We start from the raw sequence: 21420 nt of genomic DNA, 5'->3' as shown, positions 1-21420 counted from the left end.
TGCAATTTGTTTTCATATCCTTTTTCCACATTTCAACTGGCTATTTAACCAGTTAGTAAACTGCCACAGGCAGATAACATTAACCTTCCACTCACTACAACAGAATGACAGCCATTATTCTAGTCAAGATTTAAGTGACAATTTTGATTCTGTCTTGGAGTTGCTAGATCTTTAAATAAAAATATGTGAACTTAATTTGCCTTAGAGCTTTAATTTCTCTATCACTTAACCTCTCTCCTCTCAGATCTGGGGGCAAAGACTAATGGAAGTGGCAGGCTGCAGAGATGAGCCAAGTTTCTGAATCATTAAAGAACCCAATACACTGTTTATGAAACTGGACTGAGCTGAAAGGACAACTGTTTCTTTTCCTATTGATGCACCTGCTCTAATAAGTTTTACTATAATTATAATCCTTCACACTCTTGTTTTTTAAAGATTATGTATAAACATTAGTAACATTTTAGACGTGAATCATAGGTTCCAACCAGCCATTGTACAATAGAATAATTTCCTCTTGTGTTCTTTACAGTATCTGCAATCCCTCTAAACGATGAGCTTTCAGGGGTATGTTGAGTATTTGAACAATAACCAGATATCTGGTGCATATTGGTGCAAAGAGGATGATATTAGAGACATTTGCATCCAAATAAAGACAGGTTTCTATTTGAGTAACTTTTATAGGATCTGGGCCAAAATGTAAGGCATACAATCTTGTCTTGAATGCACACTTTTTATTTTTATATGCTTTCATGACTCACCTGTATTAGTCTCTCTCTGACCTCCATTCCATCAAAACCTGGCCCTAGAAAATGTCACCAATGGATTTAATCTCTGGTCTAAAAGTCTGAGAAAGGGGTTTTTTGGGGGCTCTACATACATTAATACAGAATAAAACTATAAGACAAGAAGTAAATCACTTTTATAACTACAGAGAGAAAGCAACCCCACCAGTTCTTAACTGATGGTTCTCAACCACTTTGTACTCACAGGGCTCCCAAAGTTCTAAAGAAGTCCCAGTACTTACAATGCCCTTACTACTCCAGCATAGACCTATGTCCTCACAGTGTCTATGAACAGCAGTGGTGATAGCTCGCTGCTCATCAGGTGTTTCTGAACATAAGCCTTTGCAAATAGGAGCTGCTCACTGCTCTCCTCCTCCAGACCCAAGGGATAATGTCCTCATCTAGTAAACAAAGATTTGGCTTTACGCGGTGTCTCTCACCTCTTATGGCGGTCTACTGAACTATCAATGTGTGCACCATCTACTAAAACAATTTTTTAAAAATATGTAGACAGGTATTTCAGGGCGTGTCTAAGAAGGGATAAAGATACACTTGGGCCTTTGTAAACCAGTTGAGAATTAGTGTTCTAAAAAATAGGTAGTATTTATGGAGCGTTTAATATGTGTTAAATGGTATGTTAAACAGTTGGTGTGTTTTAATTAAGTCTGCAATAATGATAATATTTGGTAAAATGTATTTATAACCACAGTTCAAAACTTACAATCAATCCATGGGATAAGTCTAAGGAGAACTTTTAATCATGCCTTTACATAACTAGCTTTATTATCTAAAAATAAGCCTTTTCCAGTTAATCTCCATCTGGAAATGGACAACATAGGAGTAGAAGTGATCACTTTGCTCTTAAAATACTCTAAACTTTACCACTGGTGGGCAGCCCAAGTGGCTCAGCGGTTTAGCACCACCTTCAGCCCAGGGCCTGATCCCGGAGACCCGGGATCGAGTCCCACATCGGGCTCCCTGCATGGAGCCTGCTTCTCCTTCTGCCTGTGTCTCTCATGAATAAATACAATCTTAAAAAAAAAATTAAAAATAAATAAATAAACTTTACCACTGGTATCCTTGAGGCTGAGTATTTCTGTTCCTAGCGCTCCCCCAGAAATGTTGGTAGCAGAGAACGAAGATGGACAAAATGAGGGTCTGTCCTGGGAGACACTTTTTAAGACTCTTGGAGCTCATGAGATTGGGTTGTTACCCTGTCTGTGATAATCAGGGGTCAGGTCTAGCATAATCCTTATTTGAAAGTCAAAGTCAACCAAAGTTTGGCAAGATCATATGAGAGATACTTGAACTAAGCTTCAATCACTGCCAATAAATATTCATTGAGCTATATACAAATAAATGAATGTTAGGTCCTTTTAAAAGGAAACAATTTTTTAAATAGCTACCATTCACTAGGGACAAAGATCAACATACATACTGGAACATAGTTCTTCATGGTTAAGAGTGGGGTATTGTGAGAACACAAACATCTCACCTGTTGAGTAAATTAATCATTCCCTCCTTGATGGATATAAGATTTTCAGCATGGGTATGGACACCATAACACAAAGCATTTATGTTGCTCAATTACCAGCTTTATATTTAATATCTCATTTAAAACTCTCAGAAATCTCATGCCAAAGTAAAATAATTATTTTTAGCAACACACAGACAGAGAAGACTAAACTAGTTATTCAACAGGTTACTTTGTTTACTTATCCAGAGAACTTTCTGTTATTAACTCAATGACTCTCTGAGGTTATGCTCAAAGGCAAACTTTTTAAGTTGGTAACTCTTTCCTTAAAAATATATCTAGGTGAAGATTATATCCTGTATTTTATGGCACTTCACTGATGTTACTCTTTAAGCACTCGTGCCAATTCAAAATTGCTTTGAGAAATTGACTTTAAAACTATAGTAGACATATACTGTATTATTTTCAGGTATACACATAGATATTCGATGATTACATAGATTATGAAATGCTCACCACATTAAATATCATTACCATCTGTCATCATACAAAATTATTTTCCCTTTACTATACATCCCCAGGGCTTAAATTTTATAACTAGAAATTTGTATTTCATAATCCTCTTTGCCTATTACATCCATCCCCCACTCATCCCCTCTGCCAGCTCCAGTTTGTTCTCTGTATTTACTATGAGTCAGTTTCTGTTTTGTGGGCTAATTTGTTTTGTTTTTAAGATTCCACACACAAACGGAATCATATGGCATGTCTTTCTCTGATTTATTTCACTTAGTGTAACATCCTGTAGGTCCATCTAAGTTGCTGCAAATGTCATTCTTTTTTATGGGTGAGTAATATTCCATTGTGTATATATACCATCTCTTCTTTATCCATTCACCTGTAGATGGGACACTAAGCTTGGCTCCATATCTTGGCTATTGTAAATAATGCTGCAATGAACATTAGGTGCATATATCTTTGAAAATTAGTATTTCTTTAATTCTGATAAATATCCATAAGTGGAATTGCTTGATGGTAAGGTAGTTCAATTTTTGAATGTTTTGAGGAACCCAATCTTGATTACTGCAAGGCAGTGCCTATAGAGGAAGGAATGCAGGTGAAGAGACATAAAGCTGTTCTGCTGGTCATTTTAACTCTGTGGTCTTGGTTGAGTCACTTTGCTTTTCTATGCCTCAGTTTCCCCACCAGTTAACCATGGACAATAGCGCCCTCGAGCTTGCAAAGTTGTGGTGAGGTTTAAAGATTCTATATGCAGAGCCCAGTGCATCTCTCTGGCACCTAAAGAAGACTCTAGTAGATATATAAGCAATAACTTTTAATGACTGCCTTGCACAGGTAATTCTCCCAACCCTCCATGAGGGCAACAACCCTATTTGAGGTCTTTTATTTTTATAACAAAGAGTCCCGTTTGCTAACTCCATTCCCAAAGTCACAAGCTAACAGAGAGCTTTCCAAGCACAGTCAGGGATACCTGCACTTCAGATGCTCAGCAGTGATGCTCAGCAAGGTTTACAAACTGATGCATGTACCAGAACACCTGGAAATCATGGGCTAATCTGGGCTAGTGGTTATGGAACACTATTAAATCCTAAAAAGTTTAATTTTGTTATACGAGATAGAACAATATTACTCATAAAATAGGTGATTATGTTACATATTTAAAAAACAAATTACAAATGGTGTCCTCCTTAGAATGAGCTGCTGAGCTAAATCTTATCCATAGTCAATAGTTTTTCTATTCATATTTGTTACTTGATTACACAATAAGGCGAAGCTCACCAAAAATATGGACTAGAGAAACATATATCTGGTATCATTTTACCTACTTACTTAGTTTTATTTCCCAATTTTTTGGTGGGAAAAAGAACATCATTTGGTTATATACAGTGAAATGGCTTGGTGTAGCTCACAGGAAAGCTGTTTTGAGCTTCAAGGTAGTAAATTGGAGAACCACTGGTCTCAGGATTGTGCAGATATCTCCAAGTTTTGTCTCATAGCTAACCAATCCTCCACAGACTTCCAGAGCTGTGTCCAGCTCCTGTCAGAAATGCCCACAAAGAGCCATAATATAACCTTATGCATTGAAGTTATACTGACCACACAATGGTTAGCACAAATCCTTTCTCTCTTTCTGTCTCTATTTTGTATGAAATGTACTCAAAACTCTGAGCATCACAGTGTCCACTGTCTGTTGTTTCAAGTCCCTTTACAACATATAGTGACAAAAAAACACTTCTCTGTTCTGATGAACTTTAATGGTTCGTCTCAATAAATAATAAAATAAAAACTGCAAAGGGAAAAAATAGAGACTAATTTCCATTTTTTATAGAGGCTGCAGGAAACTCAGCCTAAGTTTTGTGCCCATTTTTGGGGGGTGGCGATCTAGGTTGTCCGATATAATGGTCTTCTTCCCTTCCCTAAATTCTTTATGGTTCCCTTCCCTAAATTCTTTATGGTTCAGAGCTCTTTTGTTTTACTGGTTTTATATCTTATATGTTAAACTTTTATTAGAAATGCCCTAAAATCTGAGATTTTGTATGAAATTGATTTACATAAATTTTCTAAGGCCTTTGTGTCATAGAATTGAAGAGCAGCTTGAAAAGGTGGACAATTAAAGACTTGTTCTATATTAACGTATGTTGTTTAAAGTCCATGTTTCCCACAGATGATCATCTCTAAGGAGGCCAGTGTAGGTCTGTCTTGATTTTTTAACCTGCACTGCCTAGCTAAACCCCTGCATTATTCAAAGTTTTAATTAGGGTCTTAATTAATTAATTTTTATGTGTTACTTGTCATGAATGTAAGTAATCAAAGTATCCTGTTTTACTCGAAAAAATTCCAAGTAGAATTTCTCACCGAACTTGAGCATTTCTACTAAAAGGGAAGTTGGAGAGAATCCAAATTCAATATTTTTAAGAACTCAAAGATGTGAACCTACATTACTATCAATCAAACATAAGAAGGATTTTTATATGGCCAAATGTCTTTTTCAAAAGAGGGAATCCACAGAGGTGTGACTTTTCAGAGGGCATCTTCATTTATCACTGATGACAACATGAACTGGGACACTCTGAAGTGAAATGGGACAATCCACAGCACATTCTGAAAAGGACTGAATTTCCTTTTACTGAACAATTACCCAAGGATATGTGTATTCCAAAGAAACAATCATTGAAATACATTATTCCTAACAATGATGAACTGAAAAAAAAATCCAAATGCCCAAGATATTTTTAGACCAATAATGGCATCATCAATATAAGAGGATACTATGTAGTCATTATAAACCAGCCTATGGAAGACCATTGAACAACCTTGAAGAAATTTTAGGTGAGACACAGAAGGAAGGAAGACTAGAATGCTTATAACTAAAATATATCAAGATGAATGACCTCTTCATTTCATTATAAATACAATTTTTATTTTTTCTTTAAAATTTATACATTTTTCTGAGATCTCTACAATGCAACTCTGCTGCTGTCATGATCAACAAACCAAAAAATTCTATTAAAAGAGTGCCATTGGGTATTACGTTTAAAAAAAAGGAATCGGCCTTGCTCTCACTACAGAAGCTTTTCCTCCTGTGTGTTCCTCTGCAAGATGTCTGCAGGGGATGTTCAAAAGGCATTGAACCCAGAAGTGAGCATCATCTCCAGACTTTCTTCACTTCACATACCATGCCACACCCCAAATGAAAGTTTCTGAGCAAGCCCTACAGACTACCAATGCTGCCAGCACCTCCAGGAAAGAAATCAGCAATCCTGACCCAGGGTACTCTGCTGTGGGGCACTTTGAGTCACATCCAGAGACATAATCTATTGAGTCAAATGCTGAGGAACAGTTCAAAGATCCCTACATCTGAAGCAGCAATCAAGCCAACACTATTACCCACAGCTCCCTGGCTTCAGTTTCCTGACCTGTAAATGGGGTCTTTAGAGTACAGGGATGTTAAGCCATGAAGTTCCAGGGTTTTACAATAATAGTCTAAGGAATGAGACAAAGAGGGATAATGCTGAGTGAGCAGAGGACCCGTGCTTCTGCTCACAGAATGGCTTGCAGGGATTCCCTTGCTCTGGGCAAGAAAGTGGTAGCAGATGTGTGTAGTGATGGTGATGGGCATGAACTGCAGGGAGAAATCAGAATGCCATGCCCTGAGATCTAAGGAGGGGACGTGCTGGCTGCAGAGTCTGCTCTAGAGCAGTCAAAGACGTAAAAACAGGGCCCAGTCGAAGAACGTGGTTAGGGCAGAAAGAAGCTGTTAGTGCCTACCCTTCCTGTGCTACACCATAGTCCCCAGAAAAAAAGGGAAATGGCAGTATATACATCCAAAAGAAGAGATGAGGAAAAAAAAAATCAATGTTTTTATGGTTCTTGCTCTGAGACAGGTGAAGAAAAGAGGAGAAGCATGCAGGACACCAGTAAAGCCTTTCTGGCATAAAGAAAACATGTGCAATGTAGATTGAGAGGCTCATTTCTTACATAGGAAATGGGGCCATGACATGATCTTCATAAATCTCTGAATTATATAGCATTCTCTGGGTTGTCTTCTACCTAAAACTACTGTGGCCTACAAGGGGATTTGAATGGATAGAATCTCTGTCTTTCCTGAATTACCGTGCTGTCAAACCAAACAAGAGCAGAGTGTGGGTGAGAGAAAAGCAGTAGAGCCGGAACAGTGATTGCTCTGGGAAATGCTGTGGGATGGTGTGTGTGTGTGTTTGTGTGTGTGTGTGTGTGTGCGCGCGCATGCGCGCCTGTGTGTGCAAGCATATCATATCCTCTCCCAGTTGCTAGATCAACCTCAGCTCCCTTCTCCTACCCAGTGGAGCTCACCTGGGAATCACCATCTGCAATTGAGGGACTGTTTCTGTCCTTCAACAGGTAATTAATGCAAGCCCAGTCCAGATCCCTGGGGCTCCTGGTATGGAGAGGATGGCAGAGAACTGCAAAAGGCATCAACTGAACGGTCAGAAACCTCATGAGGACAGGAAGGACACTGGACCTGGTAAAATAAGTAGGAAGCAGTAGCTATTTGTCAGTCCTGCTAATGCTAAGTGGAGGGGGCAGGATGGCATGTGAGGAACTTCCATCCTGCCTGCCTTGTGAGTGCAGAGGGAAGTACTACAGGGCCCTTCCATTTAGAGTGTATGCAGGTTTCCTCAAACCCCACTATGAACCTGGGAAGAAGCATTTTATTTCCGAAGAGTCTACCCCTAAATGAGAGTAGCCCCACTGACATAGCCACAGGGGAGTTCGAAGGAAACTGTTCATTAAGGCACAGGCTAAATGCTGATTTTTAAAGAGAAAGGATGTAGTAGGACAGGATGGAAATGACAGCCAAAGGGTTCACCTTCAGAAATGAGTCCCCATGCATGTGTGTGTCTACATGTACACACACTTCTTCCCTTGAATGCCCTCTCACTCTCTCCTGGTGCCTCAGGAGAGCTCAGAGGGGCAAGGAGTGAAAGTTAGGCAGTAGACAGAAAAAGAATGAGCCCAGACAGGCTGCCCAATACCACTTGATTGGTAAGACACCAGAGTTCTTACCCAGGACCCTAGGTTGGCCACCGTTAAACACGCTAACACAGCCTGGTGGTTTTATTACTGAACTCACATCAGACTGTGATGGATCACTGACCATGAGGACATAAGCAAGAGGACAGGAAGATCCCAAGAGTAGTTTTAGGGGACAGAAAGCCACAAAAAGGATGCAATGAATTAATCAGATAATCAGTAGTAGGTATATACATTTGAAGATAGCATTTTTCAGTGACTAAAACACTAACGCAAGTTAAAAAAGTATCAAGGCAATTTAGCCTAACTGTGACTTATTGTGGGTTCTATAAACTGAATCAATGCCTTTGGTTTTGAGGACATTGTGCAAACACTGGAACTCTAATAATTTAATATTAGAAGTCTCTTTCAATTTCCTCTTTTGGGATTTGGCATGGTAGCTTTTTAAAAATGTATGTTTGTATTTAAATATCATCATCCATTATAAACTTCTTCAAAACGTAAGCCATCCTACTACCCAGCTTGACTTATTTAAAAGTTATTAATTATGAGATTATAGCAGACTGGTGAGGTAGGTAGGACGGAGGCAGTGGGAGAGAACAACACAGATTCTTCCCTTTATTTTTTTTTTAAATATTTTTTTCTTTATTTATTTATGATAGTCACACACAGAGAGAGAGAGAGAGGCAGAGACACAGGCAGAGGGAGAAGCAGGCTCCATGCACCGGGAGCCCGACGTGGGATTCGATCCTGGGTCTCCAGGATCGCGCCCTGGGCCAAAGGCAGGCGCCAAACCGCTGCGCCACCCAGGAATCCCGATTCTTCCCTTTAGAAACTCATGGTGCCTCATGTTCTCAAAGGCCCAACCTTATGGGTTCCAGAAAAACTATTTTAAGATATTCTTTCTCTATTTTAAGACAAAAAGTTCCTGAACCATGAAAACTCAATAAAAAAGATCAACACATACTGAAAACACTTTATGCCTCCAAGAAGTATAAAAATTAAACAAAAGAGGTAGGGAGTCTGAAACTTTATACCTACTTATATAATTTTTTAAAAAAAATTTTATGTGCTAGTAATGAACAATAGCCTTTAATATATACAATTCCCTCACTCAAGCAAACATTCAGGATATTACTGTGAACAGAAATGCAATATGCTTGCTGACTTTTCTCCCCTCTTCACACTTCAATATATATGGTATGGATACAATCATGCACATACATAAAATGTAATTTAGAACTTATGGGAAACCTTGGTTTGAATTAAGGCCTAAATGCTCATACAAATAATTTTTTTAAAAAGAAATACAAAATTATCCTAAAGTCCAAAATGTAATTCTAACTAACAGCTAAAAGATCTTAGCAGACAAGTTTAATGAAGGAAGAAGACTTGCCATCAGAATCTTAAGAACTTGAGAAGTTGGTGCTTTCAGAACCAGTTAAACACAAGATGATTAAACCTCCCCTTACAATCTTTGCAATATCCTTTACAATCCTACTTATTTGTTTAGCAAATTAATGAGGTTTTCCAGTACTGCTGAGGAGATTATGTGCCTACTTCCCGAAAGTCCACTTTTTAGAAGTCTTTCTAAATTGTCATGTAAGAAAATATAAGCCTTTGTTTACGGAACAAATAGGTGAGAAGTATTTCCTGGAATGTGTACTCAGCTGCCGCCCAAAACATCATTCTTTGGCTAAAATTAACAAGTCAAGAAACAACAGATGTTGGCAAGGATTCAGAGAAAGGGGAACACTCTTAAACTGTTGGTGGGAATGCAAACTGGAACAGCCACTCTAGAAAACAGCAGAGGGGTTCCTCAAAAAGTAAAAGAGCTACCTGCAAACCAGAAATTATACTATTAGGTATTTACTCAAAAGATACAAACATAGTGATTCAAAGGGGCACATGCATCAGATGTTTATAGCAGCAATGTTCACAATAGCCAAACTATAGAAAGAGTCTAGATATCCATCGACAGATGAATGGATAAATAAGATGTGGTTTATATATACAATGGAATATTACTCAGCCATCAGAAAATGAAATCTTACCATTTGCAATGGAACTGGAGGGTATTATGCTAAGCAGAATCAGTTAATCAGAGATAATTATCATAAAAAGAAAAAAAGAGATAATTATCATATGATTTCACTCATGTATGGAATCTAAGAAACAAAACAGGTGAGCATAGGGGAAGGGAGAGAAAAATAAAATAAGAAATCATAGAGGAAGACAAACCATGAGACAGAATCTTAACTCTGGGAAACAAACTGAGGGTGAATAAAGGGGAGGTGGGTGGGGAGATGAGGTAGCTGGGTGATGGGCATTAGGAAGGACACCTGCTGTGATGAGCACTGGGTGATATATGCAACTGATGAATCACTAAACTCTATCTCTGAAACTAATAATACACTATATGTTAATTAATTTTAAATAAAATTTAAAAAAAATAACAACAAAACCCATCATTCTTCCCCGTAACACTGGTGGCAATGCTGGCAGGATGACTTTAATAGGAGCTGAGCAGTCTCCAACAAATTCTCAAAATATAAGCTCTCTACTAATATGTTACTGGTGAATGAATTAGTAAAATTCAAGGCAGCTTTGTGCTGAAAAAGAACTGGTGACATTCCTGAGGCATACTAATGTTTATATTAACCTCTCAAAAACCTGCAGGCAGGCACACTAAGGTCATATGTCCTGCTGGATGAGAGTGTGCTGCAATACTTTATTAACATGGAAAAGGAGGAGATGCACTCAATACAATGTCCCAACCACAATGTTATTAGACAGCTGGCTCTTAGGTTTCACCTGCCTCTAATGACAGTTAAACACATCAAACCACACACACGCACACACACACAGAGCACACTCTACCTGTACTTCTGTATAAAATGACCTGTTATATAAGGTGCTCATTTTTAAGTGCATTTTAAGTAAGCATTTTAGGTGCTTACTTTATAAGTAAGAAAATAATTTCTGTATCACTGTCAGATCACATGTCAGACTGTGTGTTATGGTCTCTAACTTAGGGGGAAAACCCAAAAGGCATCTAGACGTCTTATAAAGACTGGCTGATCACTAGAATCAAATAAGGACTTTAAAAAACAAAATCCCCCAAATCCCTGAGCCAAACTTTGGAGATATTGATTAAATAGGTCTGAGTTGTTTTCACAGGTCCCTAGCTGTTGACCTACCAGGTTTGTAAGCCCTGGGGCTAAGAGCAGAAAAGGCACTGTGGCAGGGGGAAGGAAGCATAGGCTGAAACTGGCTCATCATTCTCTTGTTGAGGATTTAGGATGGCAGCAGCAAAGGGTGGAGGGCACACTTGGTGAGGTCTGGCACAAACTTAGAAGTGAAGACACAAAGACTACTCACTTCCAAGCATCTGTTTTGGAGAGCAGGACTGCCTCCTTCACAAGCTGGTAAGAGGAGAGACCTTAAGTATAGAGCACAGAGAGGAAGGAGAAGCAGCCAGATAATGTACCTACAGCAGAGGAGTACTCAACCATAATCTCTTCAGCATGCTGCAAGAACATAGTCTGAACTTGAGGGCTGAGAAGATGTTTGGTGTTTAATATGTGAGTCATCATGTGTCAAACGAAACTAACAGAGTTGGCCTTGAGGCACAAGAAGAGGCTGTAGGTGAGATTACCTACATGTGCAGGAAGAGTCTGGAGGCAGAAAAACATGCTGGGATATAAAAGGATGAACAGAGTGGAGGAAAAAAATAAAGAAAAAATTCCATTCCATCTGTGCAGCTCTGAGCCTGCAATCTTTATTTGGAAAAAAGTTAATGAAGATTATGGAACACAAAATGACTTTTCATCAACTTATTTCTCTAAAAGAAGCATGAATTTGCATTTTCATTTAACTGATCAAATGTTATCTAAGAATTGCTTAATTGCCTTAATGGTTTAATTCTATTTGCTGCCAATCTGATTAGCAAAGTGTGTGTCTGTGTGTGCACCCGTGTGGGCTTGCACTAAATGGGAGGGTGAAACCTATTACTGAAAGAACAGCAAAGTGGAGCTGGCTGGCTTTTGGTTAATTGAGAAACCATGAGTGGTGTGAAGAGGTCACCGTATCATTTATTTTAATTTTCTTCTTTCCTGTCTTCCCAGTCACTTGTTCATCTCAGGAACTTGCTTTAGATTTGAGACTGCTAAGAGCAGGTGTTAATTTGGGTTAAGGAGAAGGTGAGCCCAGGTATTACTGCCAGTGTAGTGATTTAATACGAATCTGAATATAATTTAATAGATCCTTTTGAGTCTCAGTCAGACATGGTTAATATGGATTGGGGAAACATCTTATAGAAGTTAATACATACACTAATCTCTTGGCACCTTGCAACAATACATACGCCTAAGAGAATAAAAATAATATCATCCTACCTGCACAGGAGTGTCTATTGATAAAAGTTCTGGAATTGTTGCTGTGGGGCAGAGTAAAAGTACCAACCCTTGCTTCTGGAACTAGTTCTGACCTTGGGGGAAGTCACATTCTGTCTCTGTGTCTCAGTGTTCTCAAATTTGAACTGCAATGATAGTTTTAAATTTGTTTTATAAAGAGGCCTTAGGCTTTATAAACGTATCTCAGGACCTTCGCAAGAAGTTCAAGGGAAGCTGAACAGAGGATATTCCATCCCTAGGTCTGACTTCCCAACCATCCTCTGATTTAACTATATACTTCGATTAGTTTGCAGTACTGTTAATGCTAAACAAGATTTGAGTGGGGGAAAAAAAAAACTATTTCCTTGATTAAAAGTATTAGATAATTACTGGAAATAGTTGAGATCTAAGATTCTGTATAGTTTTAATAAAGTATTCCATCTGGGGGCATCTTGGTGGCTTGGTTGGTTAAGAATCAGACTCATGATTCTGGTTCAGGTCATGATCTCACAGATTTTGAGATAAAATCCTGTGCTGGGCACCCCATTCAGCAGGGAGTCTGCTTGAGATTTTCCATTTTTCTCTGCCCCTACTTGCTGCTTGTGCACACTTGTTCTCTCTCAAATAAATAAATAAATCTTTGATAAATAAATAAAGTAATTAATTAATGAAGCCTTCTCTCTGAAGATCCTTTATCTTCTGCTATGAAAATTCATCTTCCTCTTCACAACCTTCTGGGCTCCAGCTTTTCAAGACTTAGATCAAATGCCATCTTTTCTTTGAAACCTCCCTCAACAGGAAGCTTAGCTATGGAGGGAGCTTCTTTGCTGGGAAGCAATTCTGTGGCCAAAGAACATGCTTTCCTAAGCTGAAGATACTACATAGTTTGGGGATTTGGTCAGGGAATTCTGGGTGATTAAGGATAAAAGTAGACCCAGGACAATATACGTATCAATAGCCTTAAGTTCATTTCTTTTGATGCAGCAACAACACTCATAGAACTTTATTCTAATGAAACAATAACAGATATGAACAATGATTTACTATAAGGAGGCTCATCTCTGCATGGTTAAGAGGATAAAGGTGAAGAATCAGAAAAAAAACTAAATGAAGAAGTAATAGTCAAATACATGTACAACAATAGTTATGTCAACTTTATACTCTGAAATAATATAGTCATTAATTATCATGCTTTGGAAAAATAATCTCATGATGTGGGAAGATGCTGATTATATAATGTTGAGCAGAGAAGGCAGGGCATAAAACTATACACAGAATATGCTGACAATGCAGTTGTTCATTATAACAAAAGTAGTAAACGACTGTCCCTTTAATTTTCTTCATTACACTTTGTGTTTTTCCAAACTAAAAATAGAGACTTTTTGCTGTAACTATGATATAAGTGATTCTGATTCTGGGTATCTGGCAAAGTAGGAAACATGTCATCTGCTGAAGTCAATGTAAAGGGAATATTGTTTCCATCAGTTTTCTCTCATTCTTCAACCACATGATCCTTCTGAAACATAGATGTGTGGTTAGTCTAAATCTACTACTGTAAGAAATTTGAAGACAAGAGTCCCAAAGGCCTAAAGAAGTTGACCTTAAGAAGTGTGAGGAGGACTCCTCTAGAAATGGGCTCTAAGTCTCCACTCTGCACAGACCAGCTGCAGAGCTCAGCAAATAGTTTCACATCGTTTTGTCATTTGCAAAGGAAAGGCATGCATCTTAGTATTTTCTTCTATCTCCAGTGTTCAGAACACTGGAAGTTATCAATGATGTAAGTTAATTATCGAGTGGACTGAGGGATATAAGGATGAGTAGATGGATGGACTGAATTAACTATAATGAAACAGTATGAAGAAAGATGAATTAACATCCTAGGCTTCTTGACCCAACTCTTAAATCTATCAAGGCCACAAAACTTGAACCCTAAATAGGGAAGCCTAGTTTGTGTTCTTTTAGATCCTTCTGAGCTAAGGTCATGCACCTTCACAGATCCATCAATACCTGAGACTAACACCAAAAGGAAAAGTCAGATTTCACAAATAAGTTATGAACTAGGATCACTGTCTATGAGCTGGTAGTGAAAGTCAAGGTGGAAACAGCTAAGTTGGGAACAAAAGCAATCTGGTAACATTTTGATGATCAAAGACAGGAGATCAAGACTTAACTGATGAAATATGCAGGATAGAACAGCATTCAGGATTCCAACAGGAGCTTCAAACCAAAACACAACAAGAAAGCAAAATCTATAAATGGCATCTGGCCTGAGATAGAACTGAGGTTAAAAGAAAGAGTATGAGTCAGCATTCCAAAACAACATAGACAGGACAATATCCCCCAAATAGCCTCAAATATGTGGCCTCCAGTGAGTCTGAATTGGAACAGACGGATACAACCCATGTTGGTCACCCAGACAGGCTGTGACCAGAGTAAGACACATCTTGGAGAGATGGGAGCATGCCATATGGAAGCACATAAGATCAGTGATTAAGCCCCATCTTAAAGGACCCCTAACATGCACCTGGGGTATAAAAATAAAATGAGGCTGCCTGCTATTTGCATAAACTCCAGATCTATTTTATGAGCAGGAAGCAGAAAAATAGAGAATTTACCCTTCATTTTCCTGGCTATTAAAGCTTTTCTAGGTTATGCCACCAGGTATGACCATTCTCTTTTAAACAGTGAAATCATTTCTAAGTGAGTAGCCTAGTAAATTTAGAGAAATAAACTATTCTTGCATATGTCTTCAAGATCTATAATAGAAGATAAATCCTGTTATCTTGGGCATAGCAAGGTAATTATTTCAACAGCAACATTTCTGTGGAACAAACAAAACCATCCTCGGCTTATGCGTTTCCTATTTAATGGCAAAGGGAAGAAATACCGTGCTCACCATGCCCAGAACACTGGCTGTCACAGACCAGTGGCAACCAGAATGGAAGAGAGGCCTGGCCAATTATCACCACTGGATATCAAAGTCCTGTAGGCTACATGTGCTCATATCTGTCTGTCCAAACCAGCCTGTAATGGAATGGTGTGGAGCAAGAAGCAAAGGGAAAACTATCATAGTAGGAACATCAGGGCATTTTGGATGCAAAGCAGAAGCTTATCTTTTTTACTGTTGCAGCTCCAGAGAAAATCAATTTTGACACAGAACTGCCACTTTACAAGCAAATAACTATACTTTCCAATAACCTAATCTGTGCAAAGCCTACTGAAAATTCCCTAAAGAACCAGTAGTTAAAACCTCCATTAAATCAAAGGGTTTAATATGGGAAGGGAAGAGAGGATGCAGTTTGACTTGGGAATGTAATGGACTCAGTGGGGAAATAAATATGTTGTTTTATGTGTACAGTTACAGAATATGAGAACGCAAGCATTCATTTCAAAGGGAATTCTCTTGCTGTGCAACTTATTTCTAAACAGATGTGATTTTTGCTTATTCAAAAACATTTAGGTAACAATTACAGCATAATAAATTATAATTGCCATCATCTTCCAGCTACGTAATGCCTTCTATGCAAACACAAAGAAAAGGCAATTACACAAAACCATAAAACCCACATTCAGGTAGGTTCTACAGCCTAGATTCGAATCATCTACATTATTCTCACATAAACACCACATTTTGCCTCATATATATCCTACTACAGAGTGTGGAAACTACCTAGCAAATAACTAAGGTCTGTTAATCACCAGCTGGGATGGTCCTCAGCAGGGGAATTTTCGGGGTAACAGGAACACAATCTAGCCCACAGATAGCTTCTTTTACAGTCTTTACATCTAACACTCTGCCATACATAGCATCAACCCACTAGCCACCCAAATGCAAACACTCCAAAGAGAGGCAGAACGTTATGCAGGTAGCATTGTTTTTAAACCTGAGAATCATTAAAATACCAGATTTTTAACAGGACAGTGTGCTGAGGGCAGGGAAGAGTAGGACACTAACTAACCAGCTGCTCTGATGGCAAGAAGGATGTGGAAGGAATGGGGATTCTGAACTGAGGACCTCGGTGAGCTATGTGAAATGACAAAGAGAAATGACAAGTAGGACTGAGGAGAAAATACTTGAGGCAAAAGAAATGTCTCTAACATTCGTGTATTTGTCTATACCTCCTTTATAATGATTTGTAATTTCACTTGGGAAAAGAGTTCAGGTGTGATGACAGAATGGAAATATCCTCAATTTGACAAAGGATTATTCTTTATCTTTCATATACACTAGAAAATATCTTGGGTGGGTAGAATAATATGAGTATGATGGTGGACAAGCTTTTTCACTTGAACAAACTTTTTCTAATTAACTAATAAACCAAATGAACTGAGAAAAATGGGGGTTAAGAGACCTCAATTTTACTTATAGCTACCACTTCCTAAACATCCTATCTTAGGAAGTAGATAAGCTGTCCTCAGCTCTACACCTCACAACATTCATGCCACCACTATCTTCAAAGCATATTAACATTCACTTGTTAGAGAAGTACCAGGAGATAAAATGAAGAGCACACAGCTTCCTTGCCCTTGAGAGGCTCACAGTCTACAGAGGGAGACAGTGATGTGAACAAAGCACGACCACATGGACGAGGCCAGTGCTCTAATGAGGTACATGTAAAAGGCAGAATAAGAACAGGAGGAGACCATATGCCCACTCAGAGGTGTCTCAAGAGGACTCGGGATAGTTGGTGTTCACCCAAAGGAGGAGAAGGTACTTGCTAAACACACAAAGAAGAAGGGGCATGACATGTAAAATGGCATCTTCAAAATGAAGATAACATGTCTGTAACAGTGCTTTGCTACCCATAAAATGCTTTATAATGACGATGTACATATACTGTTAATAAGAAGGTACTCAAAGGATTAAAAAGTGTCTTGCGGCTCTTTCCCTCAGAGAAGCACCATTTTGATTTAGGCTCCATCAGAGCATTAAGTGACCAATTTAAAGCCAATTTACTAACAGAGCATTTTTAAATTCCTCCTGTAACTGAAAGGTAACAGTCTCACAATCATGACTAAAGAAAACTAGAAGAGACTGGAAGAAGATACTTGTGCATTTCTTTAATGTCTCATTTGCCACTGCCTTTTACCAAGAGCACTCAAATCCCTCCGCTCCCCAATCATGCAATGTATCCTTCATCTGGAAGTTTACTCTGGCACTCAATTCCTCTTTGTGTAATGGGGAACTTTAAAAGAAAGAGGAAAATCTTGCCTGCTGAGTTTGGTGACATGTCTAGGACATTGGGGCTGATCGGTGTGCTTCCTGAAACATTTTAATCACTTCTGAAACGTACACATGCTTGTACATAATCATAAGAAACTCTAAGATCTAAAGCCCCACTGGTGACTGATGTGAAGTGGCTTGATCATGCTTTCCCATAAGCATTTTGGATGGAAATATGTAGGAGATGATGAAGACTTCCAGTAACCAAAGTCTGAATAGGTAATATGGCCATTATACGTCTCAGGACATGAAAAAGAGATTTAAGAACCAAAGTACTTGACTCTAAGAAGGCAAGGACTCCTATACTCCCTAAACTGAGCACGATGCCTGGCATAAGGGGAATAGTCGATAAATACTTGTTAAGTCATAGAGATGAACTTTTGAGATGTCCGAAGACTACCGGTAAGTTCACAAAATCAATTCTGTAAATCAAGAGAAATAGACAATATAGATAATATAAATTGGCTAGAACAAACAAAATATCAGTGCTAGTCCTGACCAGGTTGAAAAATCTGACCACATAAATAGCTACCTGCAAAGTGTGAATGATGGTTTTGTTTATACAACTTGATCCGGGAGGGGAGGGTAGCTTTCTAATCTGACCAAACAGTTCACTAGGCTCCGTAATAGTCATCAAATAATCTCTCTTGCCAGTTCATCTCATTTTTCAAGTTTACTAACCTATCCTTGTTCCCTGGAATGGGAAAGGAGCACCAACAGGAGCCTATGTATGGATTGGAACGAGCCACACCATTCAGGAAAGCCCCTGCTTACATAAGCCTCAGTGTAATACCTTCATCTTTCACTAAAGGTCAGAACTAAAACACCATGGATTCCATGTCCAAATTTCCCAGGATTCTCTAGCTGAGGACAATGCCAGTTATGTCCTCCAATCAATCACTCCGTAAAAACCCATAGGATGCATTTTTGTAAGAGTTTAGAACAAGGGATCCCTGGGTGGCTCAGTGGCTGAGCATCTGCCTTTGTCTCAGGTCATGATCTCGGGGTCCTAGGATTCAGTCCTGCATTAGGCCCTCCTCAGGGAACCTGTTCTCCCTCTGCAATTATTTCTGCCTCTCTCTTTCTCTGTCTCTCATGAATAAATAAAACCTTAAAATCTTAAAAGAGATTAGAATGAGGCAAAAGTAAATTACTTCCCTCTACCTACTCCCAACACCAAAATAAGGAGCTAGTTATCTTTTTCCTTTTTAAAAAATTTTATTTGAGAGAGAGAGAGAGAGAATGGGAAAGGGGTAGAGAGAGGGAGAGAGAATCTCAAGCAGACTTCATGCTCAGCCTAGCCCAGAGCCCGATGTGAGGCTCAATGCAGGGCTCAATCTCATGACCCTGGGATCATGAACTGAGCCGAAACCAAGAGTTGGTTGCTGAACTGACTACCCAGGCGCCCCTAGGTATTTTTTCTGAAAATAGGAATTATCACATTCTTTCACTGTCCCAGCTACCAGGAACCTCAACCTCAGTATAGATTTTATCAACAATCTCAGCAACAACATGAGCATTACAAAGTTCTCACACCTCTCACTCCATCTTCATTTTTATTCCTATTTTATTAAACATTCCAGTTGCTTCAAATGCCTTCTTGAAAGCTGTGAAGTAAAAATAACTATAATGATAAATGAAAATATTATTTATTTCACACATTTCTCCAGTTTGTTCACATAATGTTCCTTTGTTTAGTTCAAATGTAGGATTGCAAAAGGTCATGTCAAGTACATTTTTGTTCTCTATGGCAAATAAGAATGTTGATTGTCAAGGATGATGGAATATTCAGCCATTGTAAAACTAATTTCCAATTGTGAAAGAAAATTCAACTTTTTATAATATTCCACTGGAGAAATGTATATTTGGCATATAACTATATCAGCTATAGATATAAGATATGTATATGATTTCACATAGCAATTATCATACATGTGAATAAGGAAAATAGAGAGCAAAATTAGACCACCTGTCTTCAGGTTAATGACTTTAAAACCTAGAGGTAAGACCGTTATTTCAAATTTATTTTAACTGCCTATTCTGTTTGGTTAAGGGGATTTTTATAGTAACATTTTGAAAATACACACACTACCTTAATGACTTTGCTTCTTGGCAGGCAGCATTCTCTTAAAAATCTAATTTATTAGAAGCTACACTCATAACTTAATGCTGAACAATCCCAAATGGGCAGGTTAACAATTATCAAAGGACTGGATACCTGAATTGGGATGTGGGAAATAGAGAAAAGAGGGACAAAGGTTGGTTAAACTCAATCATACTTCGAATCAGGACAAGGGGAGTATTTACTTTCTCTTTGGGTTACACTAACAGTGGTTAGTAGAATTCACATCATACACAGTATTAGAAGTCAAGCGTGAGTGACCAAATTGAACCTAGATAGGAAAAGAATTAGAGTCTTCTCAGCAATGTGAGGATAGAAAAAAAATTATTCTTATTGCTGACACAAGCATCATTTCCAGATTGAAAATATGCTTCCTCTCTAAGGCGTGTCTTCTCTGATCTCTGGAATGGAAACACGAAAATCCTAACTGATTCAAAAACATGTTGAGTATCCCCTGATAAAATACTATCTGGCAAAAATGTTTTATTTAACATCATTAGTAATTTGTCCTAATGATCTGGGAAATTATTTTCTCCTTTACACAGAAAAGCCTAAACATATGATCATTGGTAACAGAGAATTTGAAAGTTAGTGCCTGTTCACCTGTACGATGTGCTTTGAAAAAACTCTTGTGATTAGCTTGTATCAATGTCCTCTCTGTAACTCTTCTTACATAAGGTGTGTCACAAATTGCTGTTTTCCACAACTCCCTGGAGTCTTGGTTTAATATAGCTCCTTTGCTAATATGGTGCCAGACTTGGAATAATGTCATTTTCCTCATCAGCAACAGGAGTTTTTGAGCATAGTATGAAAACATAAAAATGAAGCCCCTTTTATTAAATTTAGTCTGGTTTCCCACTCTGAGACCTAGCATTTACTGGGGAACAGGCTTTGTTTGCTTTCCCTTTAAGTGTTTAGATGCTTTTGATATTCTAATCACCACTACTCTCATTTCTAATCTTTATAGGTTAAAATTTGTGTCTTCAACCTCCTTCAAGAAGACAAAAAAAGTGAAAAACTCTAATAATGGCCTAGGAGGGAAGTCCACCATTACCTAACCCTCAATATTCCAACTAACTCAGGACTTTAATTAACCAGGACACTTAACCTTTAGAAGCTTCCCCATTTTTTTAATATATTTTTATTTTTTTATTTTATTTTATTTTATTTATTTTATTTATTTTATTTTATTTTATTTTATTTTATTTTATTTATTTTATTTTATTTTATTTATGAGAGAGAGAGAGAGAGGCAGAGACACAGGCAGAAAGAGAAGCAGGCTCCATGCAGGGAGCCTGACATGGGACTCCATCCTGGGTCTCTAGGATCAGGCCCTGGGCTGAAGGCGGCGCTAAACTGCTGAGCCACCCGGGCTGCCCAGCTTCCCCATTTCTTAATCAAAAAAGAATAGACACAGAAATCCTAGAAGTTCTATAAAGGAAGATCTTTTTCCTTTCCCAATGTTCACTTCTCCCTTTCACTTCCTCAGTACCTACCCCCCAAGAATACTGGCAAGAGAACTCAGAGAATGACCTATACTAATGGTTCGAAGCAGAAACCCTATGACATCTCTCAGTCTCTCCTACAAAGTAAGCATTTGTTGAATGAGTGAATGAACAAATGCGTGAATGAAAGAAGTGGGACCACAGGGATCAGAGTCCATCTTTTCTTTTTTCTGAGAGTATTCTCAGAATACTCTCAAGTACAGCACAGGACTTTCCCTGATTACACCCACTTAACACACCTGGGATCACATGTGCAGCGACTCCTTTTATACCTGCTTCAATTTCTGTCAATCACACAGGTTAACCTATTCAAATGAAGAATTTAAAAGGATTCTTGGGGGGTGGGGAAAAAAGGATTCTTAAAGAAATATTTTATGTTTGTGGAGA

General features: G+C 38.4%; 1 protein-coding gene across 12 annotated transcripts in view; it reads right to left on the bottom strand.

Moving 5' to 3' along the window:
• AUTS2 (activator of transcription and developmental regulator AUTS2) overlaps window positions 1-21420 on the bottom strand; it is a 1127680-nt gene that overhangs the window by 438345 nt on the left and 667915 nt on the right. The window lies entirely within an intron of this gene.

This window comes from Canis aureus, chromosome 8 (genome assembly GCF_053574225.1).
Source record: "Canis aureus isolate CA01 chromosome 8, VMU_Caureus_v.1.0, whole genome shotgun sequence".
NCBI classification, from domain to species: domain Eukaryota; kingdom Metazoa; phylum Chordata; class Mammalia; order Carnivora; family Canidae; genus Canis; species Canis aureus.
This window is presented reverse-complemented; position numbering and strand designations above follow the sequence as displayed.